Source organism: Equus caballus, chromosome 24 (assembly GCF_041296265.1).
Source record: "Equus caballus isolate H_3958 breed thoroughbred chromosome 24, TB-T2T, whole genome shotgun sequence".
Classification (NCBI taxonomy): Eukaryota; Metazoa; Chordata; class Mammalia; order Perissodactyla; family Equidae; genus Equus; species Equus caballus.
Genome location: NC_091707.1, coordinates 14,851,825 through 14,872,572, shown reverse-complemented (window position 1 = coordinate 14,872,572; position 20,748 = coordinate 14,851,825).

Sequence of the window (20,748 nt, the reverse complement as noted above, 5' to 3'; positions counted from 1 at the left end):
TCTACTCTACTAACCTCTTTTCCTTTTTTCTGACGGTAGTGACTTACAGAAATTCAGAATACACCTTGAAGGGCTCGGAATTATGGGTAGAGGGAAGGCATATTCTGCAAAACCAAAGGCTGTTCTCAACCTGTAAACCTGGCCTTAGCTGTAATCAGTAGACCCAAGCTCTGGTTGTAGTTCTTCCGCGAACCCACTGTATGATCTTGGGCAAGTCACTTCAACACTCTGGGTCTCAATTTTTTCCTCTGCAAAATGAGAGGGATAAATTAAATGTCTTTAAGGCTTCTTCCAATAAGGAGATTTTGATTCCATAGAATCAGTGCTTTTTGCTAAAACTAGAGCTTAGCAGGCTTTGAATAATGCATGCAGTATTGTAATGCTCAATTTTACATTGACTACAATCATCTCTCATTTACTGCCAACTAGCAGGCTGCATCACAATGCTTTGGGGTTCAAGACTGATAGGTAGATAGATAGATAGATAGATAGATAGATAGATAGATAGATAGACAGATAGATAGACAGATAGATAGACAGATAGATATAGAAAGAGTGTTGTTGTGGACTGAATTGTGTTCCCCAAAATTCATATGTTGAATCCCTAACCCCCAAGGTGACTGTATCTGGAAATATGACCTTTAAAGAGATAATTAAGGTTCAGCAAGGTCATAAGAGTGGGCCCCTGATTGAATAGGACTAGTGTCCTTCTAAGAAGAGGAAGGGACACCAGGAGTGCGTGCAAATAGAGAAAAGACTATATGAAGACACAGAAAGAATTCCAAGGAAAGAGGAGGACTCAGGAGAAAGCAAACTTGCTGGCGTCTTGATCTTGGACTTCCAGCCTCCAGAACTATAAGAAATTCTGTTGTTTATGCTCCCCAGTCTGTGGTTGTTATGGCATTTTGTTATGGCGGCCCTAGCAAACCAACATACATACATACATACATACATGCATACATACATGTATCTTCTTTCCATAGATTCATAGGTGAAAAGAAGGAAGGAAGGAAGAATGGAGAGAAGGAAAGAAAGAAGGAAGGAAGGAAGGAGAGAAAGAAAGAGAGAGAAAGAGGGAAAGAAAGAAAGAAAACGTTATTTCATAAGGAAAACAATGACTCAATTCAGGCTCTTCACATTCTTTGCTCCGTTGCATACGGACAAGTCACTTTCTTCTCTGCTTCAATGTCCCAGTTTTAAAGTAGGAAAAATAATTCTCCATCTATACCCCAAGAGTACAAGGAAAAGATGATTGATAAAGTTAAAAGTTGAGAGAATAAAGAAAAAAGCATTGTACACGAGGTGGAATTTGTTCTTGAAGAAAAACACTCCACAATTAAGACTTAATTATCTTACTTTCTATTGAATATGCTAGGATCTCATAGTTAATTCTATGCCAATCTTTGATTCATCTTGCTCCTTCCAAGTGACAGAATAGTATGAAAGTGCTTTGATAAACTTAAAGAATTTCCTAGTGAAAATGATATTTAAAAAATATTTACATTCTTCTCTCAAGCTTGGAGAAGAGTATTAAAATGAATTCAAAATCCACTAGATCAAGGTTCTCATTTCTAATCTGACACTTAGTAGATAAGAGATGAAAACATGTAACAGAAACCTCTGAACCTCAGTTCCCTTATCTGTTAATACAGAGATCATGATATCCAATTGCAGAATTGTTGAGATGATTAAATGCAATCTATACTCAAAGGCCTTAGCAGTGGACCTGACACAAAATATGTATTCGACAAATGTTTGTTCTCCTGCCCGTTCTCCTCTCCATTCATCCATCACTCAGCTTGATTATATCACTTCCGAGTTTACTTCCAACTTCAAATTTATCAGTGCTTCTGTGTCACCTTAGAGGTAAAGTTTGAATTCTCTAGAATGGTGCTCGAGTCCTCTGCCCACCCTGCCACACCAGTCACTGCAGCCTGTTCTCCAGCTTATTCAACTACCGGTGGTTTCCTGAGGGGACCACATTTCTGGCTTCAGGACTTTGGAAGGTGCTGTACTTTTTGCAAGGAACTCCCTTCCCAACCTCATCTGCCTGGCCAATTCCTATGAGTCTCACTTCAAATGTCACCACCTCCTAGAAGCCTCCTCTGACCCTCCTGGTTAAACTAGGTACCCCTCCAATCTGTCTTGTGGATGCACTTATGCAGGTTTTTTGGTTTTTATCTTTGTTTGTTTTTGGTTTTTTTGTGTATGAGGAAGATTGGCCCTGGGTTAACATCTGTGCCAATCTTCCTCTATTTTGTATGTGGGATGCCTCCACAGCATGTCTTGATAAGCAGTGCATAGGTCCGTGCCTGGGATCCGAACCCACAGACCCTGGGCTACCCAAGCAGAGCACACAAACTGAACCACTATGCCACCGGGCTGGCCCTCCGCTCCTGCAGTTCTAATCACTGATGAAGAATGAGGGTCTAACCCGTCCGACTGGGCATCTCTCGACTGTAGCTTTGGTTGAATTTGTCTCTGAATTCCGAGTGCCCAGCACATGGTAGGGACTCAATATAAAGTTAAAATGGGAAGAAACGTGAGAAGAATGGGAAGAAGAGGTGGGAAGAAAGGAAACAGATTACTTTAAAAAATAATTTTATATTGACCAAAAGAAGTACGAGTATACAGGCGAAATCTGCAGCACATGGGAATTAGATTAGATATCAGGAAAAACGCCCTGATGGTGGAGATACGAATACGCTTGAAGACATCACTAAGGGAGGTTTTCAAGTCTTTTTATGTCGAGAATTTACAGAAAAGCTAAAAGAAACAAAAAGAAAGAGATACACAGATGCACATGGTATGACAGTGGAGGTAAGCAATTCTGAAGGTGATTTGACGGCAGGCATGCCCCTGGGAGTCATTTTTCAGGCAAGATTATTTCTTTGATGATCTTTTGTTCATGTGGCCAGATGATTAGGATCATGAACTATGACTATGATAACGAATTCATCCTTTCAAATTTAAAATTGAAAACCTTTATATCTCATTCACTAAATGCCCTAATTTTTTAAAGTCAGTACCAAATGAAGTTTTAAATCATGCTATTCCACATTTAGCAACTATAGAGCAGTTGAAAACAACATGTTCTTCAAAATAAATACTTGGGTGCTATTAGCAAATCACGACACAAACACTCCTGTTGCTATTTGAGTATTTTCTCCGTGCCTACATCTCCAGCCACGTTTCCTCGATGAACCAAATAAAGTGCTCAGGCTGCAAGAGTCAGGGCTGCAAAGGTTTAATAAAATGTTACTCAAGAACAATAAAAAGGGCATAAGGACAAACTAAGCAGGACTCCCTTATGCCAGCAACTCATAACATCTTTTATGGTGAAGATTTTTCAATGTTCTTGAAAAGGACATCCTTTCTGGTGCCAGGGTCAGCCTCTGACCTTGCCTCAGGCAAAACTCTTCTCTGGTCCAGTTCTTTTGCCCAGCTTAGGAGAGCTCTGCACAACCTGACGTAGAAAGACACCAAATGCGTAAAAGAGCCTGAGTTACCCCAGAGTCATCAAGGAACATAATTCCTAAGCAAACAGCTCTTGGTGGAGGAGGAAAACTCTCAGTACACCCTGCTGAAACAATTATTTGCAGTATATCCCAGATTTTTTTTCCGGGTCTCATTATGAAAGTTTCGCCCATTCACGTGTGAACTGTAAACAGACTGACAGATGGAATTCTTTTGTATAAACAATTTCAGATACACTCCTCCTCCATGGCTATGTCAGTTGTTTACAGTATCAAAAAGCCACAGATATGCCTAAAAGTAAGAAAAATCCACATTTCTGCCAAACATTTGCACAACATCCATCCATAGTTTGTACCCGGCTGCTCAATGTGTTGCTGATGAAACACAGTTCCTCAAGTGTATTTATGAGCATTGTGTCAACAGGACTCCCCAGGCATTTTCTCAGAACACCCCCTTCCAAAGTGGCCCTGTTTTTGTGAAGAGGCCACAGAGATGGCAACACCAATCGAGAGGCGAGTTGGGGGACAGAGTGACCCTAGAGGAAACGCAGCAGCTGCAAGCAGAAGATGCCACCCTCCTCTCTGCGCGCGTCGCTTCTCTCAGGCTTAGCACACTTTCTCCAAGGCAAAGGATGATTTCTCTTCCTTGCTACAACCCAGGGTTAAGTCTTTGGGAGCTTATTTTGCAAACATCCACATCCATTTTAGATTTCTCTCCTCATCCACTTCAGTCATTTAAGCATCTTAATCCTTAATTCATGTACTTCCTCTGAGGCAATCCTCTTTCCTGGCTATTTAAGCTATTTGGAATCTCCTTTTTTTTTTTCATGTTCCCTACTACCCCAGAGTCCAGCTTTTCTGAGGAAATGTTAGGTTTCATAAACCATGCCTAATGCTCTCCAAATCTGTAGAATTGAGACAGTCTACCCTGATCTATCCACCTTATGTACAAAAGTTGGTTTTTACAGCTCTATTGAGATATAATTTACATGCAACATAATTCATTCCTTTAAAGTGTACAATTCAATGATCTTTAGTATAGTCACAGAGTTGTGTAACCATCGCCATGATCTATTTTAGAACATTTTCATTATCCCCCAATAAGACCTTGTATCCATTAATAGTCGCTCCCCATTCCCCACCACACCTGCCCCAGCCCTCGGCAGCCGTTAATCTGCTTTCAGTCTCTGCAGATTCTCTATCCTGGACATTCATATAAGTGGGATTATACAATATGTGGTCTTTTGTGACTCACTTCTTTCATTTAGCATAACATTTTCAAGCTTCATCCATGTTACAGCATGTGTCAGAATTTTCTTCCCTTTTATTGCCAAAAATATTTCATTGTATGGATATATCATTTTACTTACCTATTCATCAGCTGATGGATATTTGGATCCATTTTTGTAGGTCCTCTTCAATTTCTCTCAACAATATTTTGTATTCCTTAGAATACAAATTTTGCACTTCTGTTAAATTTCTACATAAGTATTCTATTCTTTTGGATGCTATTGTAAATGGGATTTTTTCCCTAATATTATTTTCAGAAAGTTCATGGCTAATGTATTGAAATTCAATTGCTTTTTGAATACTAATCTTGTAACTTGAAACCTTGTTGAGCTTATTTATTAGTTCTGTTTGGTTTTTCTTTTTTTGAGGTATAATTAGCATATAGCATTATATTAGTTTCTTGTTTTCTCTTTTTGATTCCTTAGGATTTTCTATATACAAGGTCATGTCATCTGCAAATAGAGTTGTGCTTCTTCCTTTTTGATCTGGATGCCTTTCATTTCTTTCCTTTTCACATTGCCTTTGCTAGATCCTCTAGTCCAATTATGAATAGAAGTAGCAAAAACAGCAACTTTCACTGTTAAGTATGATGTGAACTGTGTGCTCTTTATAGCTCTTTATCACTTTAAGGAGGTGCCCTTCTAGTTTGTTCTGTGTGATTATCATGAACGTGTAGGAATTTTCTCAAATGATTTCCTGCATCTATTAATATAATCATGTGTATTTTGCCTTTTATTCTATTGATAAATTATATTGATATATTTTTTTGAAGGTTAAACCAGCCTTGCATTTCTGAGATAAATCCCATTTGGTCATCGTATGTCATGCTTTTACAAAAGCGTTTCACAATATTTTCTTTTTAAGTTAAAAAAGGGAGGAGATATTGAATTTGCCACCCCTGGAATTCGTCGTTTGTGTGTAATACAGGCTAGAGGAATGACTTTCTTAATGCGACCTGAGCTCTGAGCAGTGGACTCAGGAAACAAAGCAGCCTCATAAGAACAAATGGATCATCCCCACAGGTCTGTTGTACCTGAATCATTGCCAAGACTTTGAGTGATGGGTAAGAAATAACTGAATGTTGGTCTAATTTCAAGCTATAAATATAGATTAAAGATACATTTCAAATAAGAAGAATTAAGATGGGAGAGTGGTAGGTGAGGAGAAGAAATCACCTAACAGAATCAAAAAATATAAATACCAAAAGAATAAAGCCATTAATAAAAACAATAAAAACTGCAGCTTCCAAATGACACGTAGGACCATGGAGACTTAAAATTATTTCTATCACACATTATTGTGAAACAAATAAAGGTAGAAGAAATGGAAACAGAGGCTCAAAGAAGTTGGATCAATCTACCAAGTTCAGATCATTTGACTCCCAGTCCACTTTCCCTCATACAGGCCACTTCCCCTTACCTGCATTGCACAATGTGGCTGGTCAGCACTTTATGGTTTTCGAATCACTATCACATACTTGATCCCACTTCATCCAGTGGCCTTTACATACGGCCACCTGCCTCACATGTCTGTTAAGGATGGATGCTAAGTGAGCTCTTTTCTCTTCAGCGATGACAGTGGCAGGACTTAATCTCAAAAGTAATAGGAATTTTGTTCCATACTTTACATATAAGTTAGGGTAACAAATTTCATTCAAAATACGTGATTTGCTGCACTAAAATGGAAATCAATACAGAGGGATGACCTATTGAGCAATGATCTACATAAATCTGAGTTGTTTGTGGGTAGAACAGTAAACTGAAGAGAAGTCAGGGCTTTCAGTCTGCCGCTAAGTATGACGCAAATGTACCCAGACATTCATATTGAACTAAAACACAGAGAGAAAATTTACCAATTCCTGGCAGCAACTAGAGCAAGCCACATTTTTTTTTTTTAAGGAAGATTAGCCCTGAGCTAACTGCTGCCAATCCTCCTCTTTTTACTGAGGAAGACTGGCCCTGAGCTAACATGCGTGCCCATCTTCCTCTACTTTATATGTGGGACGCCTGCCACAGCATGGCGTGCCAAGCGGCGCCATGTCCACACCCGGGATCTGAACCAGCGAACCCTGGGCTGCCGAGAAGCCAAACGTGCGCACTTAACCGCCGCGCCACCGGGTGGGCCCCAAGCCACGTTTTTTGACATCTTGAAAAAGGTTTGGATAAACTAATTCAAAATCGAATGAAATTCACCCGTGTCTACCAGAAAGTGAACTCGTAGTAGGTCGCTGCAACTGATAGTCTACTGAAATGGAGATTTTTCTGGATTCATCCCTTAGGCTGGATTGTGGGGGTTATGCCTACGAGGATACCATATATGACGGGAATGAGGTCTCTTTACTAGCAATATGGTGTAGAATAAAGAGTGTGAGGTTGGGAAGCAGTCATCTCAGATCCTTTGGAGGAAGATTATGGGTAAACGGATGGATAAAAAAGTGAATGGGCTTGTTATCAAAGGACTTGGGAATTTGGCTAAACTGGGTGTCTAGGCACATAAAATAACTGCTAGGCTTCCATTTCTTACCTAACAAATGGAAATAACCACATCCGTCCTTCCGCACAGGTTGCTGTGAATTTGAAGTGAGATAATGTCTTTAAGGTAATTTCATACTGTAAAATAGCAAATAGATACAAAGTGGTATTGTTATTAGCTGAGACACTGATAATTTCAAGACCACAGCAGGAAGCGAAAGGGGAGAAACTGAGTTGGAGGAGTTGGGAGGGAGGAGAGAAGTGCGTAGTAAAACTGGTTCTTGTTGAAGAAATCCAAAGTCTCTAAACTAAAGGACTCATAGAAATATAGAGGTGTCCATGTAAAATAAATGTCTCCTTTTCAACCCCCGCTTTGAATGTTACAAAGCACTTTATGATAGTGCAAACCACTCCAAAATGCATGCATATAGACTTACAGACAAAATTAATCTATATAACCTTTGGCCACCTTCTCTCCTTATTTTCCTCTTATTTTAGTATGCTGAGTTTTAATCAAAACAATGTTGTGAAATATTTTGAAAACAAATTTAACACCTAAAACATGAAGCAGGTAGATAAAATAGAGACCATGGGAACCACAGAACTGCAAAGAAAACAAGTAAAATATCAGTTCAGGAAAAGTGTTTGCAATGTGTGCACTTATGTAATGGGAAGGAAGGAGGTTTGCTTGCAAGGGCAGAGAGAAAAAGAATCAAGGAGGATGGGAAATAGGACTTCAGAAAATAGATAAGCTAAAAATGCCTCTCGCTTTGAATCAAGTAAATGCCCTCTGAAAAAGCTGGGCCCAGGTTCAAGGGACGGAGTGGGGCACAGAACCCTTGTAAATAATAGCATTAATCAGCTATTGTATTGATAGCATTCATCAACCCAAATTTATTAAGCCCCTCCAGAGTGTGTGCCAAGCCCCGCTTTTTGAGACACACTCTTCTCTTTATAATACAAGTTTCAGGGTGCAACTTTGGGGTCACTAGGAATCCCTCCCAGTTTAAATTATTTCTCTTCTAAAACATTTGTTTGAAATAATATTGCTTGGAATGCTTGAGGCTTACCCGTCACGATGAGAAGTCCTACAACATAATATGAATTCTTAGGTTACTAAGTGTGCAATGCAAAGATTAGCAGAACAAGGAGATTTGGCGTCCTTTGCCCAAGCTACGCAGATACTGATAAAACCTGTGAGGTGAACTAATTTATTGCATAAGCTTCATTGGCATTTCTATGACAAAATAAAGAAAGAACAGCTGTATGTCAATATAAAGCCATGACCTATTTTCAAGCCTACATGTCTCATAGTTCTTTTCATTTCTGATTTCTAAGATCTTTTCATGATGGTGTATTCAATTTTGTAGTACTTAATGTAAAAGCTTTTAAAAACTCTAGCACTGCGTCTTAACATATAAGAATTTATGTTACAAACACCTTCCTCAAAGTGGATGCCCCATCCAAATTCAAAAGAGGAAACAAAGCTAATACCATCTCCCCCCAAAAAGGTTCATGTGATCAAGAATCCAAAGGGTAAGCTCTACCTTGGGGTGAAAGCGGAACTATAGGTGAGATGGAAGCACTTAGAATTATTACAGATTTAGAGCTGCACTGCCCAAAATGGTAGTCACCAGGCACATCTGAGCATCTGACCTGTGGCTAGTGCAACTGAGGTACTGAATTGGAACTTCGTTTCATTTTAATTAGCTTAAATCTAAAAACTGAGAATTTAGTTATTGGCGAACTTTCAAGTATGTTGAACACAACTTGGTATGTAAATCTACTTCACCAGTAAATTTTATGAAATCTAAATACACATCAAGTCTTGTATTTCTGATGAATATAGACTGTCTGAATTGAGATGTGCTGTAAAATGCACACAGGATTTCCAAAATTTAGTAGGAAAAAAGAATTTAAATATCCCATTAACAATTTTTAATATTGATTACATACTGAAATGATGATTTTTGATATATTAAGTTAAATATTATTAAAGTTAATTTCACACATGTATTTTTACTTTTAAAGTGTGACTGCTAGAAAATTAAGACCCCCTGTGGGGCTCACACTGCATTTCTAATGGACAGTGCTGACTGAGGGCAGTATGCTCCTAGGCACAGGCGAAAGTTTACAGATAATTAAATAAGAATTCTCTTCATAAGGACAATCTCATAGCCAAAGGAAACTCAAGGCACTCTTTGAAGGTTCAGGCAAAAGTAGCCTATATTAAGAAAGAAAGGTAATACTGGCTTCCCTACCCAGTTCAGGGTGAGGCCACACTCATGAGGGCCCATTCAAGCTTTAGGGACCTCACATTAATAAAGATGCACTGTGTGTGGAGCTCAGAGCAAGTCAAGAGGAATTACTGAATGACAAGACAGGTTGACTTATGTGAGGCGGGTGGGCATTAGGGGTGGGGGTGGGATGAAAGACTGAAATCCAAGGAAAGACTGAAGATGATCTAATTGTCTGCAAAGACAGAGGAGAATTAGCTGGCTTGGCAAAAGAAGTTGAGCTAGAAGTAATGGGATAAAGGAAAGAAAGGAAAATTTAGGCTTGAGGCACTTCAAGTTGAGGAAAAACTAGAAAGGGCTAAGGGGGTAGGAAGGCTGGTCCAGGCTTGACAAAGGAATGGAGGACTTGACCTAGAGGTCTTTCCAGCTGTGGTTTCTAAAATCCTGTCTTGGTGTTGTACCATCTGCTGATGGAGTGGGTGTGGCAGGCAAAGGAGGAGTTAGGAGAACAAATGGGATCGCTGGGCAGCAATACTGAAACGATGATTGTCTCCCTGCCCCTCTGGCTTCCTGAAGCATCATTTGGCTGCCTTTGGTGTGTGTCCCCTCTTGGGAACCCCTATAGTGTCCATCTGATACCGATATGTGTCTGCATAAAAACTCCACCACGAAAAGTGTGTCACTAGGCAAATCTGCTAAATGCCTCGGAGGGTTGGGGGTCTGCAGACAGAGTGCACCTGCTCTGCCTCCTTTGTGAAACAGTAGTAGAAAGAGCCAAGCCCACGGCTGAAGATTGAAAACAGATTGACGTTCACACACATGCACCAAAATTATTTCTTTCTCAGCAGCCTTCCACAGACAGAGCTGAGACTCCTTACAGCTACCGCGATGAGAGACATTATCTACAGGACGAAAGATAGATCACCACCCTGAAAATATGTTATAAATCTAACATCACCCTGGCAACCTTTTTGATAACGACATAGATGCATCAATAAAAGATTACCCCCAAAAATGTGTTTCCAAAGTCAATGGAAAAGAACTGAACATTTCACCTGTATTAATTCAAGTACACTGTGTTAGGAAGGAAATTTTCACTACCATCAAGGGTATATGTGGGGTAGGAGGGGATATTGCATCCTTTTTCTTCCTGAATTCATAAAATGTCCTTGCTAATTATCAAAGAAAAACACTCAAGAATACTCAAGAATAGAAAGTAATGATGGTCTAAACTCCTGTCCAAACACCTCTAGCAGTTTCCCTTTGTTCTTCTAATTTCTTAAGTGTAAAATGTAGATAGGCTAGTTTTCATTTTCAAAAATTAACACAGATTCCAGGTTTTTTTATAGTACTCTAATTAGGAACATGGATTCTAGAATCAGAGCGCCAGGGTTCAAATTCTGGCTCTCTCACTTAAGAGAAGGCAACACATCCTCTTCTCTGAGCTGTTTCCTCATCATTCAACTGGCATTGTATCTCTTTCATAGGGTTACTTAAAGAAGTACAAGAGTTAAAATACACGACGTAGCACCTGGCACATAGTACACGTCGATACATATTCTTTGTTGTTACTGTTTCTGTTGCCGTTGTCATTATTATTATTAATACTACCAATAGCCATTGGTATGGTACGAGAATGCTATTAGAGACATATAAGCAGTTAAAACAATTGAAAGCAGAAATTTAAAGAAATCCTGCTCTCCATGGGAGAGCAACAGGTTGCCTTATCAGCCAAACACAGGCTGGAGAGTAGACTTCACTCTTTATTTAGCAAAATGACTCTTGAACTTTAAGATCGAATGGCTTGGATGAGTGTATTTGAAATAGCCATTGCATAATTTTGTTAAGGCTCAACTGGGATAAATTGTTAGCAAGGCCCTGGAACTGTCCTTCATTGTGCAATCAAGAGATTCTGTATGGTTTTACTTTTCAAACAAAAAACATTATCAAAAACTAGAACCAGAAAACATTTGGAATTTTTTTTTCAGTCCATGGCCAGATCTTACAACATCAGTGATTTAAACCAGGCATAGAATATGAACTCAGCTAGGCCTCTAACATCTCTGCCTTACTCCGTTACAGTGAACAACGCAGGCACTGGCTGCTGATGAAAGTCTGCGGCATGGGAAGACTGAAGGGCTGTGCAGGACGACGGGGCTCTCCCTTTCCCAGAGTCACTCTCCTGGCATGCTGGAATAAATTAGTACTACAATGCTTAAGTCTTCTGCGCTACAAGTAAAAAATAAAAATGTTAAATTTAATAAGCTCAGAGACTAAAATCAAAGCCACATTTACTGTCAAAGAAGCCAACTAACAATGATAAGAAACAAGGAGAGAGAAATCTATATTCGCCCTGGGTTAAATTTCCAAGAAAATGATAGCAGAAGAAAGAATTATGTTTGTAACTCCAATACACCATGAGCTGTGGCCTCTTTTCCAAAAGTCTTCAAGAAGTACACACAGAATTTCATACGTCCGTTATGAACTGAGTTTCTAAATGGCTAAAATTCTACCAGCATTGCTTTTCCTGAAAGAAGCAGCTGTTTACTTGCATCTCCTATGGCGTCCTTTCAAAAGAGCCATTAAGCCTTAGAAGTAGCATAGCTACAAACAAGCACCTGAAAAGAATGGGATCAAGGCAATGGCACAAAGCTTTGTCCCAGCAATCTGAATGCAAGTGTCAGAGACACAAACCAGGTGGCTAAAAGGCTTCTTTGTTTGAAGCTGTCAGTAGGAGGACCTGATTAATCTCATGCCCCATCCCTACACTCCCTTTTAACTATGTCAAGACATCGCCTCCCGTCAGGAAGTCTACAATGACAGGGCTATGTGCTAAGCTCAGTTAATGTGGCCCTAGGTTTAAACACTTCAGGTTGAAAGTGGATAATTGGTGGTAGTGGATTTTAAAAGCTCACACAGGTGCCTTTGAAAAGAGGTCAAAAGTCAAGTGCATCTCTCCTGAGAGCACTGGGGAGCCCTTCCCATGGAGATCAAAATTCCTTTACACAAACCCCTAGGGTCTTGTAAGAACTGTTATTAATTTAGTTCTGTATGTTCCAAATAATGGAAAAACGATACCACATGTGTGTATTACCAGTAACCTGGGCATATTTATTCCAGAGAGGTAGATGCTAGATAGATTTTCACCTGGCACTTCTGGATTGCTGATGAAGTAATCCACTTTCTACCAGAGCAAACCTGGGAGTTCAGGTCAGGGTCATGCACCTTGAAAACAGTGAAAAGCCTGAGGGAAAAATAGTATAAACCTAGGAATATGTTGCCATATACTGAACGTATTTGTAAAACCAAAGCTACGGAGTTTTAACTACAGCTCATAAAAAACAAACATTACTGTATGTAGTCTGACTTCAAAAAAGAGCGTAAGTATTTTTTCTCTTTTTATTTAGTATAAGTTACAAAGTTTCATCATCATATGTTCCCTGTTTTGAAAAGCACCCAAACACCCCAACCATTAATTGGTATATTTCAAATCCTAGTTGGGAAGAGTTTTCTGGTTCATTCTGGAGATCTTCCACTGTCCCTTTTTATTTTTTCTTTCCTCCACTTCTTAGACATTTTTATTCAATGTGTCTACTATTCTATTACACTTAAGATTGTGTTATTTATTAAAATACCATGTTTGAAGTGAACTTTAAAATAGGGACACATAATGAGGAAATTTGATGCTTTTGCATATATCCAGGAAAGATACTTAATTTTATATCTTTGTGTCTGCATATAAAAAGCTACAATAGCATACCAATAATTTTTTTAAAAAAAATGAAAACCTTTGTATATACCCATTAGAATGGCTGTTTAAAAAAATACAGTCTTGGGGAGGATGAGGAGAAATTGGAACCCTGTGCACTGTTGGTTGGAATGTAAAAAATGGTGCAGCTGCTATGGATCCTCAAAAAATTAAAAGTAAGATTACCATATAACCCAACAATTTCACTTCTGGGTATACATCCAAAAGAATCGAAAGCAGGGACCCAAGTAGGTATTTGTACGTCCATGTTCAGAGCAGCACTGTTCTAAACAGCCAACAGTCCGTCAGTGGATGAATGAACAAACAAAATGTGGCGTATATATACACAACGGAATATTATTCATCCATTAAAATGAAGGAAATTCTGACACATCACAACATAGAAGAACTTTGAAGACATTATGCTAAGTGAAATAAGCCAGAGACAAAAGGATAAATACGGTATGATTCCACTTTGAGAGGTCCCCAGAGGAATCAAATTCACAGACAGAAAGTAGAATGGTGGTTGCCAGGGGACAGGGGGAGGGGAAATGGGAAGTTACTGTTTAATGGGTACAGCTTGGGAAGATGAAAACATTCTGGAGATGGATAGTGGTGATGGTTGCACAATAATGTGAAAGTACTTAATGCCCCCGAACTGCATACTCAAAGTGGTTAAAATGGTACAATTTATGTTATATATATTTTACCACAATAAAATTTTTTAATTAAAAAAATTCTAATTAAAATTAAAATTAAGCCCCTCTGGAATTGGGGTCTGGATTGGGTGCTCTTGCTTGATGGACTGCACGTAAGAAGAGTGATGCACTGTTACTAATCAAAGGAAAATGTCTTTCTTTCAAGACCTTAAAGAGCCCAACTGGCCTGAGCAAACAGATGAAAACAAGGGTGTAGCTGACATTTTGAAACTGGCACACAAATTCTTGGACCCACTCATTCTATACTGATAATTAAGAAAGAATGTTTCTCACTAAAATTTTTAATGAAAATCACAGGTTTGTCATAGAAGTTTTGCCACAAAATCATGGTTTCACTCAAGAAATGGGGAAAGAAGAGGAAAAATCTCTTTCAGAAATAACACTTTAATTCAAATTTAATATCAAGCACACATGTTCACGGTGTGTAGCAAAACGAAGTTAATAGCATAAAAAGTAATATGACATTTGATTAACAGGTGTTAACCTGCGTATGTTAATTGCGGAGAAGAAAGACTTGCCAAGGCAAGTTAGAAACTCAGCTTCTGATTTCAACTAGGATTACAAAGGAAATGGCTCTCAGATCTGAGTAGCTGCTTTAACGTTTACCCAAGTCCAAGAAATTCCAAGCTCAGATCCCAGGAACCTGAGTCTATTTATTCTATTTAAAGTGTTAACAGAGGACAGTTCAATTAACAGCATGTAACATTTTTTGAGAAGACCTCAAAACCTCTTAACTTGCCAATAACAGTTTAAAGACTCCACAGTGTTTAAAGTCTGGGAAAGGATTCAGGCTCTACCAGAAAGATTGCCCTGGGAGAGCTCTCTAAAGACTTTGGTTAACCAAGAAGCTATAAACCCCAGTGTTCTCGTGACTATTCACATATCTCTCAGCGTCGATAGCTCACAGCAGTTCACTGGATTGTTTCTAATTGGCAGTAACCCCTGGTAGAGCTTCATCAACAAGGAGAAAGTTACAAAACTCAATCTGCCCAGTTCCCACTTTCCCAGCCAATTTTCACCTACCAGTAAAATCAGAAGAAGAAACAACAATAATAACCAGAGCAAAATAACAATGACGACAACAACAACTGTGATGATAACCAGAGAGATAGGTGGTCATAGAGAGATTGGGGAGTCAGGCTTGACTTCTGCTGTTTCAGTCTCATTGTTGAAGACTTTCTTTTTTCTGCTGAGGAAGGTTAGCCCTGAGCTAACATCTGTGCCCATCTTCCTCTGCTTTATATGTGAGTTGCTGCCATAGCGTGGCTAATGAGTGGTGTAGGTCTGAGCCCAAGATCAGAACCTGCGAACCCGGGCCGCTGAAGCAGAGTGCACCAAACTTAATCACTATGCCATAGACCCAGCCCCCTGCAGACTTTCTTAAAGAAACAAAATACACACACACAAACACACATACACGTAATTTTAGTAACATTAAGGGCCACAGAGGTTGAAGCTTCTCGCAGAACTAAAGTTTGGGGAGTGCTGTTCATTATCCCGAAGAAGTATTATTACTGAGTAAGTTTCTAACTGAGATGCTAACAAGTAGTTCCCTAGTTTTGACATTGGCTGCCTAAAAATTCACTTGATTACAAACTTCACGAAGTCAGAGACCACATCTGCCATGTTCACAGCTAAATCCTCAGCCCCGGGCACAGCACTTGTCCATATTAGGCGCTCAATACGGACCTGTGTGGGATGAATGAATGACTAGAAAAATAAAAACAGGTGATGTTATTGACAGCCGCTGGAAGCAAATAGAACTTAAAGAACATAAAACAAATTATGAAATGTTCACTATGTGCCCAAAATCGTTCTAAGTAGTTTACATGGAATGAGTAAGTTCATCTTTAAAATGTTCCTATGACATAGTCCTATTATGGTGTCCATTTTATAGTTGAGAAAACTAAGGCACAGAAAGACGTACAGCTTAAGTGGTGGAGCTGAGAAGCAGGCAGTCTGGGTTCAGCATCTGCACTCCTACTCTTGTCCCTTATACGAAACTCTTAATCTAAGATTGACGATGTGCAAATTAACAGAAACTCTAACCCTCCAGTCCCTACAAACAGGCAGGGAATGTCCACCATTTTCTTAAGTACTAAGGTGGGTCATTTCAGTCAGAAATGCTCATTTGTAGGCATGAAAATGCAGTTACTAAGGGAAAAAAATAGCAATGTCTTCGTGTGTCAGACGAAGCAATGGTTTCTAAAAGTCATTTCCTCGGAACCATCAATATCAGAGAGAGATGCCAAGGGGGCCATCTATTCCTGCACTTTACCCTTTGCAAGTGTTTTGAGAGGCACCTGGCAAGGTATAAGTGCCATGTAAGCGTTCTCGTCACAAAAGTCCCTTCTTTGATAGAGCTATCTGATCACATTTTTCATACTTCAGTTCCCTCAGACATTCATGGGACGGCCAAGTCCGTTGCAAGCAGCTGTAATATTAGAAAACCATTTCTTATATTGAGATAAAATACAAATTGATGTTTTCCTGCCCACTTTGGCAATTCAGAACAACTCTCGCACAAAGCTCTCCTCCGTAGGATGCTGGAGGTGGCACCTTGTTCCCTTAAGTATGCGTCAGACATCCTCAGGTTCAGTAACCACTCATTTGGTGCCATGAATTCAAACCATCCTCACCAATTTGAAAGACCTATTGTGGATACAATCTAACCAGTCACTGTTGCTCCTAAATTACAGCATCAGAATTGGACAGAGTATTGCAGCTGCTTTCTGACCAAGGCAGCTTTTTAAGAGATTATTCGGTTTCATGATCCGAAAACTCCCTCTGTTAATGTGGCCTATTCTTGTGCTAGCCATTTCCGGGCTTGCATTGTACTGTTGGTTCATAATCAAATGGAGGTCAGCTAAAACCCCTGACCCATTACTGTATGCCTTTTAACCCTAACTATTTAATTTTACTTTTATTGAATTAAATTTCATCTCTTTTGGTCTAGAATTTTGAGATTATTTTGTATTTTAATTCTGTTGTTACATGTGAATTTTACAATAAAGAAAGTAAAACTTAAGTTTTTGGACCCCTCACATGCACAGATCCCTTCTAAGACCTGAGAGCGGCCCTAACAATGTGTCCATGTGGTCATAAGGTTTTGTGGAATTAGCATAAGTAAGATATTGTCATCGTAATCAGGTTCTTCATCTTCCCACCCCAACTTCCCCTCTGTCACACCCGTCCGTGGTGCTCAGCACAGAAGTATGTAGGGATGAAGGAAAAACAAGATGTAAAATACATAGAGCCAAAAGCTAATCTGTGGAAAATTCCCCCAAATCTCACAGCTCATATACAAAAGAAACCTAGAAAAGTTTTCCCAAATTTGACAATTCTAAAAATTTACATAGCATTACCAAAATAAATTTCAATTAACCATGCTAGAGATGAGACAATTATCTTTACGTTCTCTTGCTAGAAAGACATTAAAAAACTATTCCCATATGAAGAGACAATCAAAGAGTAAGCAGTCAAAAAATGAAGGGAAAAGGGTATTGCGAAGATGTGTACACAGTTACAGATAAAATTGCTATGCATTTTCCTATATAATGTAGTGTTTTTAGATTTTTACACTTGTAATTTGTTGTGTTTTTTTCTTTCTCTAAATAAATACGTTACAGATCATAAATGTTGATAAATACTCCAGATATCGAGTCTCGGCAAAATTCTGTAACAAGTAACGCATGGTTTGCTAATAGCTGAGGAAGAATGGAATAAGCACTGCGAGTCACGCTGCGATAGCTTCCTTTGTATTTTCTTTGTAGGGGCAGCCTTGTGCATGAGGCTAACTGCAAAAGGTGTGATGATAGGGGCTGGCCCCGTGGCCGAGTGGTTAAGTTCGCGCGCTCCGCTGCAGGCGGCCCAGTGTTTCGTCGGTTCGAATCCTGGGCGCGGACATGGCACTGCTTGTCAGACCACGCTGAGGCAGCGTCCCACATGCCACAACTAGAGGAACCCACAACGAAGAATACACAACTATGTACCAGGGGGCTTTGGGGAGAAAGAGGAAAAAATAAAATCTTTAAAAAAAAAAAAAAAATGTGTGATGATATTAGCAAGAGTTGCTGGATCTGACCAGTCTCCCACGATGTACCTGTGGGTAAAATGATGCCCGGGAGTCTATGGCAGATGTGGGATAGTGTGGTGTGGTTATCTTTTAGCTATTGAACAACTCAACTTGGTGTCAGCCTGGTGAGGGTCCCCAGGAGCAGTGTGCTCAGGCTCCTTCAGTAATACGTGGTGAATAAAACATTTGACCACTGATGGGAGCAGATTTAGGTTGTGTGGGACCTAAAGCTTACACACCTGACGGGGCGGGGAGAGGTGGCAGAGATCTCATGAGAAAACAAACACAAAATTACAAATACAGTTGGGCGTGAACATTTTTTAGAATAAACAAAGAAATCACAACAAATTTTAAAAAGCTGACATGCCACAAGCACCACAAAATCCAGGAAAATAATGTCATATTTTTATTCATTCACTGCTTGACACACCTTTATAATACCTTTTTTCCTACAGATTTTTGGCCTTATCCTCTTTGAGGACAAGTTTGGGTTGTTTGTATCTGCATAAAATTCTCTTCAAATATTGATTTATAGATAGATTAATAAACATATAATAAAACCTTAGCAAACTGGAATAATTGGGGCAGACTAGTCTAAGTGGAAAATATGAATTACAGAATTCTTAAAATTGTATGAATTTCAAATACTTTTCAATATGTATTACTAAGGCACGGCTAAAATGTAAATGCATAATTTAAAGCAAAGTTAAAATTTATAATGCAACTACATCACGTAATAATGTAACATAAGTATAAAATTTAACATAAAAAATTAATAAATGCAGACAGTGGGTTTGCTGAGCCATTTACTTTGATAAAGAAATAAGGTTTGGATTCAAGTTACTTTTGAATGCTTTATTTAATTAAATCATATTTTGTAATGGAAATATTACTTTATCAAAATGAATTATGGTTTTCAATTAGAAGTTTATTGCATATCTGGATTGGTCAATTATATTTTCTAGAAATTAGATTGAGAATATAAAATTTATTTAACGTGTGATTTCAAGAATATAGGATTTAATGGTAAGCCCTTTGTTAGCATACACTAACTGATTTAAAACAGCTTCATATAGTAACCTAAAAGAAAAGTAATTATTCTGAAGTTAGATTTTTATCTACAATAATATCAACCATGAAAATTAACATCTGTTCACAAGCACAGAATTTCACAGAATCTTCACTGTAGAAAGTGATAAAGAAGAGCCAAAAGTACGTAAGTGAAATCTATAACCTACGTGTAACAAACTATTTGGAGAGCTGGCACTGTACGGGAAAACTATGGTGAAACCTTCTGCAAACTTTCCTTCAAATGTGAAATTTACATATTTGTACATTGTATAAAAAGAGGCTCACACTCAGAGAAAAGCAACTAAATTTCTTCAGCGCCATCAGGGACTCTTCCTTCTAATACTAATCAAAGACAAGCCAGAAAGTCTCAGCACAGCTGGGAACCTTGATGCAGATTTCAAGGCTGCTGCAGGATGCTGGAAGTAGGGTTCCATCTTGTTTCTTAGAATCCATCCACTCACCAGCTCATTCTTTCACCCAGCTATTTCTGGTGATAATTACACCCCTTTTGTTTCATTTGCTTAAACACTAGTATTTTTCATTGTTTTGGGTTAGTGAATTGCTCAATAAAATAAAATTTATACAATGCACCAATTAGACAAAGAGTTCTCAACCCTGCATGCACATTCCAAACACAAGGGGAGATCTTTATAAACCTCACGCTTGGATCGCGTTAGAATCTCTAATGTTGCGTCCCAGTAACATTAAAGCCGCCGAGTGATTGGAACATGAATCCGGGATTGAGAATCAGGCAGCAGAATAATGAATGAGCCTGTCCGGATGATTGTCGGAATAGCAGAGTGGCAGCAAAGTCATCAACTCATTTTGTTATACTTTTTAGAGTGCAGTCAACTAAGAAAGGGTAACCACAAAGACTTGCCAGTAAATTCCAGTGCCTCGCAGAAGTCTCCAACTCAAATCTAGCGGGTCTGGATGTAAAGCAAAACAAAACAAAACACAAACAATAGAGAGTCCTCACAGTGGCAAACAAGAAAGCAAGCTCCACCTGAAGGGAGTGCCTGTGACTGAGCTCTTGTCAATTAAGATTACATAGAATGTGAGTCTGTGTTGCTGCATATTTCAATTTTTTAAGAAAAATGAGGTAGGGATGTGTGTGTGTGTGTGTGTGTGTGCGTGTGTGAGAGAAATCTTCTGACTTTTCAAAATATTTTATGAAGTTGGAAAGCAAAAAAGCGTGCCTGCCTGAGTTGTCAGTCCTGTACCAAGGACCGAAAATGAACAAATTAGACATTGGCCATGTGACATGCAACAAAAGTAACCATTTTTCCACACTGTCATTTATCCCTTTAAAAAATTACCTCACACTGCCATTAAAAAAGAAAATGAGTACCTGCTTAAAAACCACATTAAAGTCATTTTGAGAGATGCAAGATCATAAAATTCTATTCTAAAAATGAACACATCAGTGGAACACACATATCCTGAAGGGTGTCCATGCAGACTTGCCTAAGAATGAGAGTGCTAATACGAAAGGAACAGATGGCTACCTTTTTTCTGTGATCACTGAAACCAACAGATAAGTCAAAAAAAAAAAGAGAAAAAGTCCATTCTACTCTTAAGAAAAAAAATATTTAATAGGTAAAATGTAAAAACTGCAATAATCAGCTCAAAGTGAGACAGTTGTTTTTAGCAATACATTT